Source organism: Emys orbicularis, chromosome 8 (assembly GCF_028017835.1).
Source record: "Emys orbicularis isolate rEmyOrb1 chromosome 8, rEmyOrb1.hap1, whole genome shotgun sequence".
Classification (NCBI taxonomy): domain Eukaryota; kingdom Metazoa; phylum Chordata; order Testudines; family Emydidae; genus Emys; species Emys orbicularis.
Genome location: NC_088690.1, coordinates 8,466,492 through 8,480,759, shown reverse-complemented (window position 1 = coordinate 8,480,759; position 14,268 = coordinate 8,466,492). Strand labels below are relative to the sequence as shown.

At 45.3% G+C, this 14,268-nt stretch overlaps 1 protein-coding gene across 1 annotated transcript in view; it reads left to right on the top strand.

Annotated features, from left to right (window-relative positions):
* Positions 1-14,268, top strand: part of AGBL4 (AGBL carboxypeptidase 4) — a 1,406,728-nt gene that overhangs the window by 832,493 nt on the left and 559,967 nt on the right. The gene's annotated exons all lie outside the window — the stretch shown is intronic.

Below are 14,268 nucleotides of genomic sequence, written 5' to 3'. Positions count from 1 at the left end.
TTCTATATAAAACAAAGTACCCTATCCTGCAGTGTTTGCATAATACATGTTTGCACTCCTTAAACACCGTCACGCCCACCAGTTGTAACATCTTCCTTTATTTAATGGGCACAATCTCACATCATCTCACCCATTCCTCTATATTATTACCAGCTATCTACATCTTAAATGTATAGTGAGGAAATTTAGAAAATCTAGGTGATCAGTAAGATATCTATATATCAGACCATTTTAAGGATTATGCAAATCTTTACAGCTCAGGAGGAATCAACCTGTAAACCTAGATTGAATGTAAGTCCTGGATACAACTTCTGCTTACACTTTTAGCAGTTGTGGAAAGACTGGTTCTACAGTATTTTCTGTCCTCAAAATAATGACAATAGTTATGATGAATTTAACAATCTCAGTGGCTTGCAGTCCACCTGACAGTCCCTTATTTTCACTGACACCATTTTTCCACCGGATTGGAGTATGTCGTAGCTGCCCACCATGTATGTTCAAAAATATTTGATTGCTGGGTTTTTGCATACAAATTTTATAAAGGAATAGTTATACAAGTATATGAGTACAGACATCAAATTTGATTATATGTAGAACCTAATCTCAATATCACATCATCCCCCCTGAAAAGAGTATTGAAAGAATATTCCAATTCATATTCTGAATGGTATGTTTCTATGCAATCATCTTGCAGAATACTTATTCCAACCAAGAGCTCAGAATATTGAACTGAATAAAAATGTATACATTAAGTTGCTTATTTAAATGTCCAGCTTTGATGTTTGCAGAAAAATTTAAGCAGCAGGCAATATAACCTGAGCTTTGTTTTATGGATAAGAGAAGCTAATGGAAGTTACAAACAGTAAAGATTACAAATGTGTATAATATGCTGCAAATGTGAAAAAAATGCAGATTTCAGTTATTAGTTTGCACAGCTGTATTTGCATAAAAATATACTAAACTCTCTATGACATTCCATGTGTGAACCAGATAAAGCATCATTAAACATATTAATGCTAAAAAAGTACTTAAAGGAAATCTCAAACTGAAAATTTCGCCTTTGTAAAAAAAAAAATCCTACACTTCCTCAAAGGTGTTTTTAGTTTATCTGTTTCTTAAAAGTAAAAATAAAACCAGGACTTTTTATTATGGAGAAATACACGGGGGCCTATAAAGGGCCCAGTGGTGGAAGTCCAACTCTTGTCAGTGAATATTACTCTTGCAGGTAGTCCTATTGACTTTACCAGCATGACAGTTTTGCACAACTCTAGCACTTTTAGTTATGAAATGCTGAGCATTTTGTTTTACACAAATATGCCCTTAAATATATCGATGACATGGCAGGAATGGGTCCATTTGAGCTGGCAATCTTCCAGATGCAACAATCCCCATAGGATGTTAACAGTCTTGAACATGAGGAAGATGCTCTATACTTTGTGAACTATTTTGACACGAGGAGCTTCTCCATATGATTCCTCTTTACCCCAAAATTATTCACAGTCTCCTCAGAATGTTAAATGCCACAGTAGAGGTTGTTTGGGCTTTTATTTGAAGGTGTGATAAAGTGTCACTCCCCTTTGGCCCTCAGAATCCTTTTGGGCTGGCAGCTCCAGATCCCAGTTTCTCTGCTGGGAGAAACCCCCTGCTGTATAAATGGAGCAGGGATAGTTGAGGCCTTCCTTTATCATTTAGAAAGCCACCTGCTGCTCCCCAAAGGCCTCCTAGGGATTGTTTTCAAATTTCAATTTGGATCCTACTGTAGACAAATCTTAGGGGTTCTGTGACAGGGTGCTGGGCAAAGGGTTGCTGATTAATCTTTGTCATGCCAGCTCCCATTTAGGGGAATAAATTAGAGCTGGCTGGAGATAACCTGGCCCTAATTGGGGAAGCACAGACAGCTGTCGCCTAATTAGCCTGGGGCTGTATAAAAGCCTCAGGGGAAGGCAGTGAAGGGGGAGCAGAAAGAAAAGTAGGGAGTAGAAGCAGTTCCTTGCCCAACTCTGCTTGTAGATGGTGAAGGGCCAACTGTACATGGTGAAAGGGTGGTGGGACCAAGCCTGTAAATAAACTGCATCTGTGGTTACTAACCCCAGGGTCTCAGAGTGACTTTGTGGACCTCACAGAGGCAGGAGCTAAGGGGGCCCTGCTGTGCACTGCTACAGGTTCCGTGGCAGTGATGGGTGAGAGTTACTCTTTCCAGTTTGTCTGGCCTGAGAGAAAGGAGCTGTGCTTAAGAATCACCTACCTAGTCAAGTCAGGCAGAAGCCTGTGAAGGAGGAGGTCATGTGGTTAAGCTACAGAGTGGGAGGCGTAGTGTAATAAGGTGGCTTGCCCCCTGAGTGGGGGAGCCTGGGGCTAAGCCAACCTGGTTACAAAATGAGCCCTACCTACAGGGAATCAGGCAATTCCCCATAAAGAGCAGAAGGTGGTAGCAGTAATGGGAACAAGAGCTAGGCTTAAGTGGTGATAAAGCCCAGCTGGGGAAAGGTTTGGAAAGACGGCTGATAGAAAGCTCAGAGTGTAAGGAAAGAGAGGTAGAGGATAACTTAAAAGGCAGGGTAGGAAGTGGTCCAGGGAAAACTGTTGTGTATGTAACAGAGGAGACGTAGCTGTTCAGTACATGGCCCTGGAGTAGATGATGGGATTGGGTTCTCCTATTGGCCCCAATGAAGGGGCATAGAAGCCCACCACAAGTTTTACAGTATTTAGCAAGGGGACTACAGGCTGAGCCAAAGACAGTTTGGGGATGAGCCCCGGAGAGGAAGAAGGATTTTTGAAGACATTTTGAGGACTTTCAGTTTGAACAGTTATAATCCCAGAAGGGGTGGACTCAAGATGGTGTCCAGCCAGAGGGCCAAGTCACTGAAAGAGGAACCATTGGAGCAGAGTGACCAGCTGCTATGTCACACCTGGCCATGAGGGGGTGCCTAGGGGTGAGTGAACTTGTGAACTATTTGTGGTGCCTTCCTAAAGTATGTGACATTGACATTTAATAGCTTCATGTTGCAGTTTCCTAAATCTGTAAGGAATTGCCTCACAAGGTTGTTGAAACTAAATTCATTTAATGTTTGTAAAGTGCTTTCAGATATTCAGAAGCTTGGATGGATGGTGGTAGGAGTATAAAGACATTTTTATGATTAAATTCTATTAACAAGTAATAGACTACAGGAAAATGCATTTTCCTAAAATATTCCAGAGACTTATCCCTGTTTCATGTTACCTCCCTTAGGCCTTCCAAAGAAATGTAGCACACACACATGTTCATATATTAAAGACCCTGCAAAGATATCATTAGGCCTATTGTGATAATGATCCTTATACCAGGTAGAAAACAGTGGATTCTTTAACGGTAAAGATGCTGATACTAGTTGTTGTTAATGAAACATTTAGTAGGGACTGGCTTATTTTGAAATACAGCCAGTTCTAAACCTGTTATAGTATTGAGATATGAAAAAAGTGTTGAGTTTGTCTCTATTCGCATTTGAGAAATACTCTCCCTGATATTGTTGAGCTTCAAGAATCTTGTAGAAAAGTAGTGCTTAATGGAACGGTACGCGCACTGCTTTGCAGCACTGGCTGTTCAGAGCTGGGACTACGAGTTTGCATGGTGCCCATCTAAACCCAAGAGTCCTATGACTGAGATCAGAACGCCAAGAAGACTGAAAGGCAGGCAGGTAATGTGACTATTCAGAGGTATCGTGCTGGAAGAATTGCAGATAGTTCATAACCTCTCTTTCATCTATGGTGTTCCCACTTGTGTGAATCCAGCAAGTAATGCAACCCTCAAGAGGGTGGGTTAAGGATTTCTGTGGTAAAAAAAGGATTGCAGAATGGAAATTTTCTAATCAGATTTAGATGCCAAGTCAAACCTCCCTTAGCCAGAAAAGTTTACACAGTGATGCATTTGTTTATGCTGTTATATAACTGGTCATCTCAATCAACATCATTGGGTCAAACTTGCAATGTAAAATAGTATAGATCATACAGTAACAAAATATATTGTGTATGTTCAGAGCTTAATGATTTATCATATATGAAGACCGAAGAGAACTAAAAACTACACTGAGAGAGCTGTGTTGATGTGTGAGGAGAACTCCAAGTAGCAGCCATCCAGATATCTAAAATGGAAACACTATATGAAGATAGGCTATTAGTACTGCCTTAGCCCTAAAGCCCTCAGGTATTGTCACCCTAGCTAAAACAGAGCAGGACGCAGTGCATAATCACAGGCATTGAGTGGAAATGACATTCCCTTTTCACTAATGCCCAAAGACTATAAAAGGCCTTAGTTCTAGCCAAATAAAAACTAAAAAGACCTCTTGATATTGAAGGTCTGGAGGAATCTAGTTTCTGCAATGGTGAAAAGTCTAAGTGCTTAATTTTACTAGTACTTGGATAGTTTTAAGGAATTTTAACACAGGGAAGTCTGGTTTAGAAAAAACAAATCAAGGCATTGCTTTCAAGAAGGTTCCTTAAACTCTGTGGTACCAGAGAGAGAGATCCTGCAGGTGGGAGACTATGCACAAGGCACCTTGAAGAACAAGTTCTCCTTGCCTGTTGGTTACTACACCATTAGTTGCTAGGATGTTTGTAGCATGGAAAAGGCCTTTGGGGTCACCTAGACCATCTCCTACTCTGTGAAGGATTGAAAAATTAGGAGTTCAACTATGTTGCCATGGATATTGCTCTCTCTGTAAGAGACTTAATTTTCCAACACACAAGTAAACGTTTTCTTGATGTTTTATATTTTCATGACTTCTGATAGAAACGATGACCTCCAGGTCGGGCATTTCTTGGCAATTAATGACTAGCTGCTTTCACCTCCGGCCCTCAACTCATCCAGATGGTCATTAACAGCCAGGAAGTGCCCTCTGCACTGGGCATTATTGCTCAATCATTCCCTTTTAATGCTACAGAGTATACCAGCTGCCTCCAGGACATAAATGTCTCCTGTGCGGATGGATTGAGTGTTTTTTTTTTTTTTTTTAAACTTTCATTAATTTGAATGGATATTCTGTCAAAATTACTGCCAAGATGCAAGCACAGACCTTCAACTGCCAAAGGATTTAATTTAAAAGCTGAATGATGGGTATTACCCTAAACCTCACTTAAGGTTAGATCACTCTTTTTCAGGAGGTGTTGGTTGCTGAGTCTCCCTGCAGCAGTGCACTGCCTCCTCTGGTGGGAAGGATCTGGGGATAGTGGATTTTGAAGACCTAAATCTCAGGGATTTACCTATCTAATCTAGGTCTTTTATATAGCACCCATTACCATGGTATCTGAAGTGCCTTGAAAACATAAGTGTACACATAGAGATACGTCTCTTTTCTCTGGTCCATGGGGACTGGATTTCAGGTTTTTTGTATTTTTTTTGTTTTTATCTGGTATTATGGTGACCACCTATCCAGCTATTTTGTGATCAAAAATGCCCCAAACTATTTAAGTGTTTGAAGTGTGAATAGCTCTCAGGAAACCTTAGTTCCGCTCCCTTGAGCTAACAATGTGTGTGACCTTTACAGGAGGAGGATTCATTTACATGTGGAATTAAGCAGGTTTTATTGTTACATTCCTAGATTTAAAAAGAGATGCTGTGATGATTTAGTTGGGAATTGGTCCTGCTTTGAGCAGGGGGTTGGACTAGATGACCTCCTGAGGTCCCTTCCAACCCTGATATTCTGATTCTATATGTGCCAAAAGGCAGGATAACTTAAGACCAGAACGCTTTAGCAATCATACCTTTAATAATAAAAGTTAACCAGCACATCAGTGAATTGTATGTGTGTGCATGCACACACAACTTGGGATTGTCTAATTCTTGTGTATAATTATTTCTGAGTTCTTCTAAATGTGAAATGTCATTAAAATATGGTGATAGCTAAAGTATGTTCAGCCATACTGTTGGTGTAGAGAAAAATATAACACTTCTTTTTTTAATCTAGGATGTAATATTTAGTCTCTCTTTTATGCTCTTCTCTCTGGAATTGCAGAATTAGCTTTCAATATGGAAGGCAAGACCCAGGCTTCACATTTTATAGACAGTCACACTGTTTGCAAAATTGTGGGTATACTTGCTGTTTAAGGTTCATTCAGTGTTTGAAAGTTTGATTGCATGAAATACAATGCTTGGAATATAAGTAAATTACAAAATTTACAAGAAGGCAACACAAAAACATAGCACTCCAAAACACATTTTAAATTTGTACTGTACCCTGGGCAATCCAGGGTCTCCAGCTATTATTTTGAAGGCCTTAAAAGGCTATTTCAGGTGTATTGGTTATCAATGATAAGTCAGGTTTCTCTTGGATGCTGAAGGTAAATGTGGATTTCTTCACCAAGTGACAAGAGATCAATATAGCCTCCCTCGATGTGTGGTTTAGCACTGAACATGGAGGTCACCTTACTGGTGAGCCTGATTTTACTGCTTTGCTGGCAAAAAGAGATTTGGGTGCCAGGGTTACTACTGTTTGCTTAGTACTACCGACTTTTTATTGTGCATCCTTAAGTGAAACACATGGTATGCACATCAGAACTGCAGACTTTATCTTTGGCTTTAATGCTTCAACAGAATTAACAGCAGTAAAATACAGGTGAACTGTTATTTCCTGGAACTCTCTTTATACAAGTTCCGGAAGGGCTGGGACTTGACTTTGTGGTTTCCTGACTCTTGGAGTAAGACTTTTTGATCTGTGGGTTCATATTTTAACAATGCAACAATGTTTTTCACAGATAATTATTTACAACTTTAGAATGGCTAAGACAAAGGGATGAGTTTGTTGGAAGTTGAAAATCTCAATTATAGTGAGAAACCAGTTGTTCCCTTCTAAGGCCTGGTCTACACTAGGAGCTTATATCGAATTTAGCGCCGTTACATCGAATTAACCCTGCACCCGTCCACACCAGGAAGCTACTTAGTTCGAAATAGAGCTCTTTTAAATTCGACTTCTGTAATCCTCGAAAACGAGAGGAGTAGCGCTAAATTCGAAATGGCAATATCGAATTAGGCTAGGTGTGGATGGAAATCGACGGTAATAGCTCCGGGAGCTATCCCACAGTGCACCACTCTGTTGACGCTCTGGACAGCACTTCGAGCTCGGATGCTCTGACCAGCCACACAGGAAAAGCCCCGGGAAAATTTGAATTCCTTTTCCTGTCTGGCCAGTTTGAATCTCATTTTCTGTTTGGACAGCGTGGAGAGCTCAGCAGCACTAGCAACGATGCAGAGCTCTCCAGCAGAGTTGGCCGTGCAATCTAATAGAAAGAGGGCCCCAGCATGGACTGATCGGGAGGTGTTGGATCTCATCGCTGTCTGGGGCGATGAGTCCGTGCTTTCAGAGCTGCGCTCCAAAAGAAGGAATGCAAAGATCTATGAGAAGATCTCTAAAGCCATGGCAGAGAGAGGATACAGCCGGGATGCAACGCAGTGCCGCGTGAAAATCAAGGAGCTGAGACAAGGCTACCAAAAAACCAAAGAGGCAAACCGACGCTCCGGATCCCAGCCCCACACATCACGTTTCTACGAGGCACTGCATTCCATCCTAGGTGCGGCCGCCACCACTACCCCACCAGTGACCGTGGACTCCGAGGATGGGATATTGTCCACGACCGGTTCCTCCTCGGAAATGTTAGGTGACGGGGAAGATGAGGAAGGAGATGAGGAGGACGAGGCAGTCGACAGCGCTTGCACCGCTGATTTCAACGACAGCCAGGAGCTCTTCATCACCCTTACCGAGATCCCCTACCAACCGTCCACAGCCCTTACCCCGGACACCGAATCAGGGGAAGGATCAAGCAGTGAGTGCTTTAAACATCTAAACATTTCATTTTAACATAAGTGGAATATTTATATTGTTAAGAATGGGCTTTTCAGTCACTCAGTTAAACATAGAAACTTTTATTTATAACAAAACAGGAATAATAACTATTTCAGTAATTTGTTGTTCATGATTTATTTGGCTTAGTAAACTTTTTACTACTAACTATGTATAGAAAATCAAGTACTGTCCGGATATTCATGATTAGTCCACAACACGGCCCCTCCACTCTGTAGTCCGTTATGCTCAACTTAAAGGAAAAGGCGGTCAATGTGCCCGGGAATGGACAGACAGTCCTCCTGGGATAGCTCCGCATAGCTCTCCTGGAGGTACCGCTCCAGCATGCGCACGAGGTTCAACGGCAGGGCAATCTTGTTTGGTCCCCCGTGGTAGCACACGTTCCCACGCCATGAGTCCATGAGGTAGTCGGGGATCAGTGCGCGGCACAGCATGGCGGCATATGGCCCAGGCCTCTGCATGCATTCACGCAGCATCCTTCCCCTCTCGGTCTCCGAGATCCTCATGAGGGTTATGTCACACATGACGCCCTGCTTTAAATTAGGGAGGGGAATGTTAGTATTTGGACTGCTTTACAGCCACGCGGTGGAGGCGGCAGAGGGGCAGCATACAGGGATCTTTCCCGGGGACAGCCGCGAGGTGGTGGGACAGGGGCAGAGCTCATGCTTCCCTGATTGCTGCCAGCAGAGAGTGGCCTTGCATTCAGTGCGAAAGGAGCCCAGTGCTACTATTACATGTTTAAGCTGCCACAAGTCTACGGCTTACCATGTTTGCCCGCAGCAGAAGTAGAGGTGTCCTGCAACGCTTCTCTGATCGCAACTGCAGGACCCCAGACACATAAGGCGAGGGCCGAAAATTCGACCTTGTCCTGAGTGCGCATGTGAAAGGTGCAGTGCATGGTGTTGTTCACAGAGAAAGACTATGCTCTTTGTTAGCAACTTCATTTATCTGTCTCAGGAATTTACTCCCTTTTTCCCATTCCCACAGACACATCTGCGACTGTCTCCCAACCCAGCCTGGCATCACACTCCCAGAGGCTAGCGCAGATTAGAAGAAGGAAGAGAAAAACTCGTGAAGACATGTTTTATGAACTTATGGAGTGCTCACGAGAGCAGGCAGCCCAGACGACACAGTGGAGGGAGAACTTGTCACAAATGCACAGAGCAGTCATGGAACGGGAGGAGAGGTGGCGCCAGGAGGACCAGCAGGCTACTCAAACCCTGCTTGGACTAATGAGGGAGCAAACGGAGACGCTCCGGCGCCTAGTGGATGTTCTGCAAGACCGGAGGCAGGAGGACAGAGCACTGCTGCTGTCTATCTCTAACCGCCCTCCCCCGCCACCAAGTCCCACACCCCCCTCACCAAAAGTACAAAGAAGGAGGGGCGGCAAGGTCCGTTAAAACTGTCAGTCGGCCACTGCACACTGCTGCAGCAATGGAAGGCTCTCGTTCCAAAGTTTGAAAAGTCCTTTCCTACCCATCTCACACTAGCCCATGTGCAAGTTTCCTTCCCCCCCCCCCTTTTCATGTGCGGTTCGTAATAAAACATCGGTTTCTGTTAAGTACTGTTTCCGAGAGTGTCTTTTGGAGGGGATTCTGTCTGAAGGGGGGGAAGGGGTTTGTTACTTGGACAGGACAGTCACCTGTAGCAGGCTACAGAGGCGGGGGCAGGTCCAGCATCAGGACACATACACAGCACAGTCACCAGTTACCCTGGTCAGTCTGGGAGGCGGTTTTCTTGTTCTGGGGTGCGAGGGGGATTGATCTGTGACTTTGTGTCGGGGGAGGGCAGTTAGAGATCCTATGCCGCGGTCCTTATCCTGGATCACAGAGCCACGCAGCAGGGGATCTGTTACCCTCCGCCCCCTGCCAGAAAGTCACTTGGCCGACACATACATCCAGTCCCGCCCAGGACTGCTGGCAGGCTGCGTTGAAACAACCAATGCAGCACTGCGGAGCCTGTCATTCCCGGACTTTAGAAGCATCATTTGCATCAAAACAGTAAGCCCGCCCCCCGCCACAGTCTGCGTCCCCGGTTTAAAACATTCCCGCGAAAACAGTAAAAAAGAGAACCTTGTTCATTAACAGAACAGAACAGATTTTATTTGTTGGGAAGGTGGGGAAGGGGGTATGTAACTTGGAAGGATAGTCAACAGTAACTGGGTAAAGAAACGGGGGCAGGTTCAGCATCTGTGTCCACAAAGTAAAAAGTCACTGGAGACCCTGTTCAGTCAGGAACCTGGCTTTCAAAGCCTCCCTGATGCACAGTGCGTCCCGCTGTGATCTTCTAATCGCCCTGCTGTCTGGCTGGACGTAATCAGAAGCCAGGCTATTTGCCTCAACCTCCCACCCCGACATATAGGTCTCCCCCTTGCTCTCACACAAATTGTGGAGCACACAGCAAGCAGCTATCACAATGGGGATATTGGTCTCGCTGAGATCACAGCGAGTGAGTAGGCTTCTCCATCTGCCCTTGAGACGGCCAAAAGCACACTCCACCACCATTCTGCACTTGCTGAGCCGGTAGTTGAATAGTTCTTTCCCTGAGTCCAGTGCGCCAGTGTAGGGCTTCATGAGCCAGGGCATTAGCGGGTATGCAGGGTCCCCGAGGATGACTGTAGGCATCTCCACATCCCCAACAGTTACTTTGTGGTCCGGGAAGTAAATACCTTCCTGCAGCCGTCTACACAGACCAGAGTTCCTGAACACCCTAGCGTCATGAACCTTGCCCGGCCATCCAACGTAGATATTGGTAAAACGTCCCCGATGGTCCACCAGTGCTTGCAGCACCATGGAAAAGTAGCCCTTCCGGTTGATGTACTGGCTGGCCTGGTGGTCCGGTCCCAGGATAGGGATGTGAGTCCCATCTATAGCCCCACCGCAGTTTGGGAATCCCATCTCGGCAAAGCCATCTCTGATGAGCTCCACGTTTCCCAGGGTCACTACCTTAGATAGCAGTAGCTTGACGATTGCCCTGGCTACTTGCATAACAGCAACCCCCACGGTAGACTTGCCCACGCCAAACTGGTTAGCGACGGACCGGTAGCTGTCTGGCGTTGCGAGCTTCCAGAGGGCTATGGCCACTCGCTTCTGGACAGTCAGGGCTGCCCGCATCCGGGTGTCCTTTCGCTTCAGGGCAGGGGACAGCAACTCACACAGTTCGAGGAAAGTCCCCTTCCGCATGCGAAAGTTGCGCAGCCACTGGGATTCATCCCAGACCTGCAGCACTATGCGGTCCCACCATTCCGTGCTGGTTTCACGGGCCCAGAATCGCCGTTCAACAGTATCAACAAGACCCAGTGACAGCGAGATGTCCTGGGCGCTGGGTCTCATGTTCTCAGAGAGGTCGGAGCTAGTGTCCGACTTCATGCCGTCACGGTAGTGCCGTAGCCTCCTCTCATGATTGATCTGCAGCTGCCTCTGGTACAGGTGGAGGAGAAGCTGCGAGGCGTTGAGAACTGCCACAACTGCAGCGATGGTCGCAGCGGGATCCATGCTCGCACTGCTGTGGCGTCCGCGCTGTCAGTAATCAGAAAAGCGCGCGAAATTATTTCCCGCCGGCGCTTTCAGGGAGGGAGGGAGGGAGGGAGGGCTTGAGTGACGGACGGATGACGACAGGCGCCCAAAAGCACCCTCGACACATTTTTTTACCCAGAAGGCATTTGGGGCTCGACCCAGAATTCCAAAGGGCAGGGGGGACTGCGGGAACTGTGGGATAGCTGCCCACAGTGCACCGCTTCCAATGTCGACGCTTGCCCCGTTAGTGTGGACTCACAAAGTCTCACAAAGTCGAATTACTGTCCTTAGTGTGGACACACACGTTCGACTTAGTAATATCGATTCCACATAGTCGAATTAACTAAAATCGAAGTACTCTCGTAGTGTAGACAAGGCCTAAGACCAATGGACTCTAAAAATTGCTCTAATGCTAGTGGAAATTTGAGGAGTTATCCTTTTTACCTTTCTATTTTCATCGTTTCTTTTAGTTTTCCTACCTAAGGACAAATTGTCCAGGCCTTCCTGACATCTGAGTAATTTTATTCCCAATACTCAACCCTATTATCCCCTTTCCCATATCTCCAATTTGTCATCTTTCCTCCTGTTATCTGCTACCCCTCTCCATTTTCCTCCTCTTTTCTTTCGCTGTCCAGCAGTACTCGATATTTCAACTAGATTTCAGCTGCAATGGAAATACAATCCCAATAAGGTTCAGTGTACCGAATCCTTCACTAGCCGCTGAACTGTGTGGGACAAATTTGTCCTTGGTGTACCTCTAATGGAGCCAGTGGAATAACACCAGGCATCAATTTGTCCTGTTGTTTCTTTCTGCAGCTCTTCCTACTTCTATTGTAACGAGATACAATCACTATAGCAGCTGTTATTGTTTGATCAGCAATACAATCTTTGTTGAGATTTCATTTCCCTTGCAGCCCAAATGCTAGATTATATTTCTCATCTGTGCCTTTTAGCAGACTTTATTTGACATTAAATTACACACCAACCTGGTGATGCTCCACTGCTTGTTGATATAAATTAGTGGCATTTGAAATCCCAAACCTTAAATGGAGGATATGGAAGACTTTGTCCATGTTCAAGTAATAAATCTCCCATTAGCATATGGGAAGTTTACAGCTGTTAGCTACATGCATTTTATTTTTATATCAGTTTGATATGTCTTCATTGTACGTTTAGTTTATTCCTGGTCGTTTTATGTACTTTATATAGATATGGACAAAATTTCTACCATGGTTGGCTTTGTTTGTTTTGGTACTTTATATTTGTGTTGCATTTTGTAAGACTAAAACCTAGTGCTCCTTGTTTTTAGGAGTCATGTGCTGTATATTAAACTTCACAAGTTATTCCTAGTCACAAATGACTCTCAGAACTGAATATAATCCCCTGGAAATAATTCTTGCTCTGCTTAAATAATAGGATATCTCAAAATATAAAATAAATAAATTAATGATCTCCTAGAGCTGGAAGGGACCTTGAAAGGTCATTGAGTCCAGCCCCCTGCCTTCACTAGCAGGACCAAGTACTGATTTTGCCACTGATCCCTACGTGGCCCCCTCAAGGATTGAACTCACAACCCTGGGTTTAGCAGGCCAATGCTCAAACCACTGAGCTAACTGCCCCCCCTCCCCACTGCTTCTAAGACAGAGGGGAATACCATCTAGAGAGCACGCAAGTGAACGCATGCACCTGGCGTAAACTCCAAAACATTCACAGTTCACTTTGAGTAAGTATCCAGAAGCTCAGATCTTTTCCAAACCTGTGGTAGACTCCAGTGAGTCTTTCAGCCCTTTGATCCCACACAATCCCTCTGCATCTTGCTGTTCTCTTTGGAGGATGAGACCCAGTAGTCCTACTGTATTTTCTGTGAGTAGCTCATTTCACCTTTGATAAGGAGTCAGCGGGGGCCATGGGTTTTTCTACCCATAACCAATGGGCAATGCTGTAGGATAGGAAGGTGTCTCCATCTTGTAGGAACTTGAGAACCAAAATTTTTTTTAAAAAGGACTTTTCTTTTAGTAAATAGAATAGTGTCAATAGGTTTGCCCTGTGATTATGATTATGGCAGGATATGTTCTACCTATTTGGCTTCTAGGAATTTATCTCCACTATTTGTTACTATGGGCAGAGGGGCCACTGCTCCTAGTTCCTGCCCGGGGCACAGTTGTATCATCTTGGTCCAGGCAGCAGGATGATTTTGAGCTGTAGTCAGCCAGGCCCTACTCTTCCAGGAGAGGGGAAGAGAAGACCCTCTCCCAATAGCCCCCTTCTCTGGGCCAGGTGACTCCCAAAAGTGGAGATAAATAACAGAAGCAAATTCCTTAAGCTAGGTCAGAGATCCTAAGTGTAAAGGCTTGATATTCAAACAGACTAGACTGTTCCTGATTCCATCTGAAGATAGGGAATTAAGTACGCTCAGCTCTGAGAAAAACAGACCTTAAATGTAAATTCAGTTTTTCCAGTGAGTCCAAATTAAGGCCCTGCTCAAGGGTTGTGATGGATTGTTCTTAATCCTGGGGAGCATCCACTGACTTTGGGGGGAATCCTTTTCAGGGGCCTAAATAAGCCCTAAGATGGAGTGTAATATAAATCGTTCACAACTGAGTCTCAGCCGAGACCAGCTGGAGGAGGTAACAGGTTTATGGGACCCTCTTCTGGGGGTGCGAGAGCCAAGCTTTGGCGCCACCCGAGCTCTTGTGCAAGTCCGCGGGCTAGGGTGAGATTCCAGGCTGCCTTGCAATGGGTCAGCCCGCACTACGGCGTGTGGCTGCTGCGCTGCAGTGTGGACGGGGGTTGCATGCACCGCTTTCCCCGCAGGAGGTTGCAGCGGGGGCCATGCGCGGAGCCAGGCGAGCCGCGGAGCGGCTATTGGGGAGGCTGGAGCGCACTGGCTTGGCTCGCGCCCCGCTTCGCAGCCCTTCGCAGGG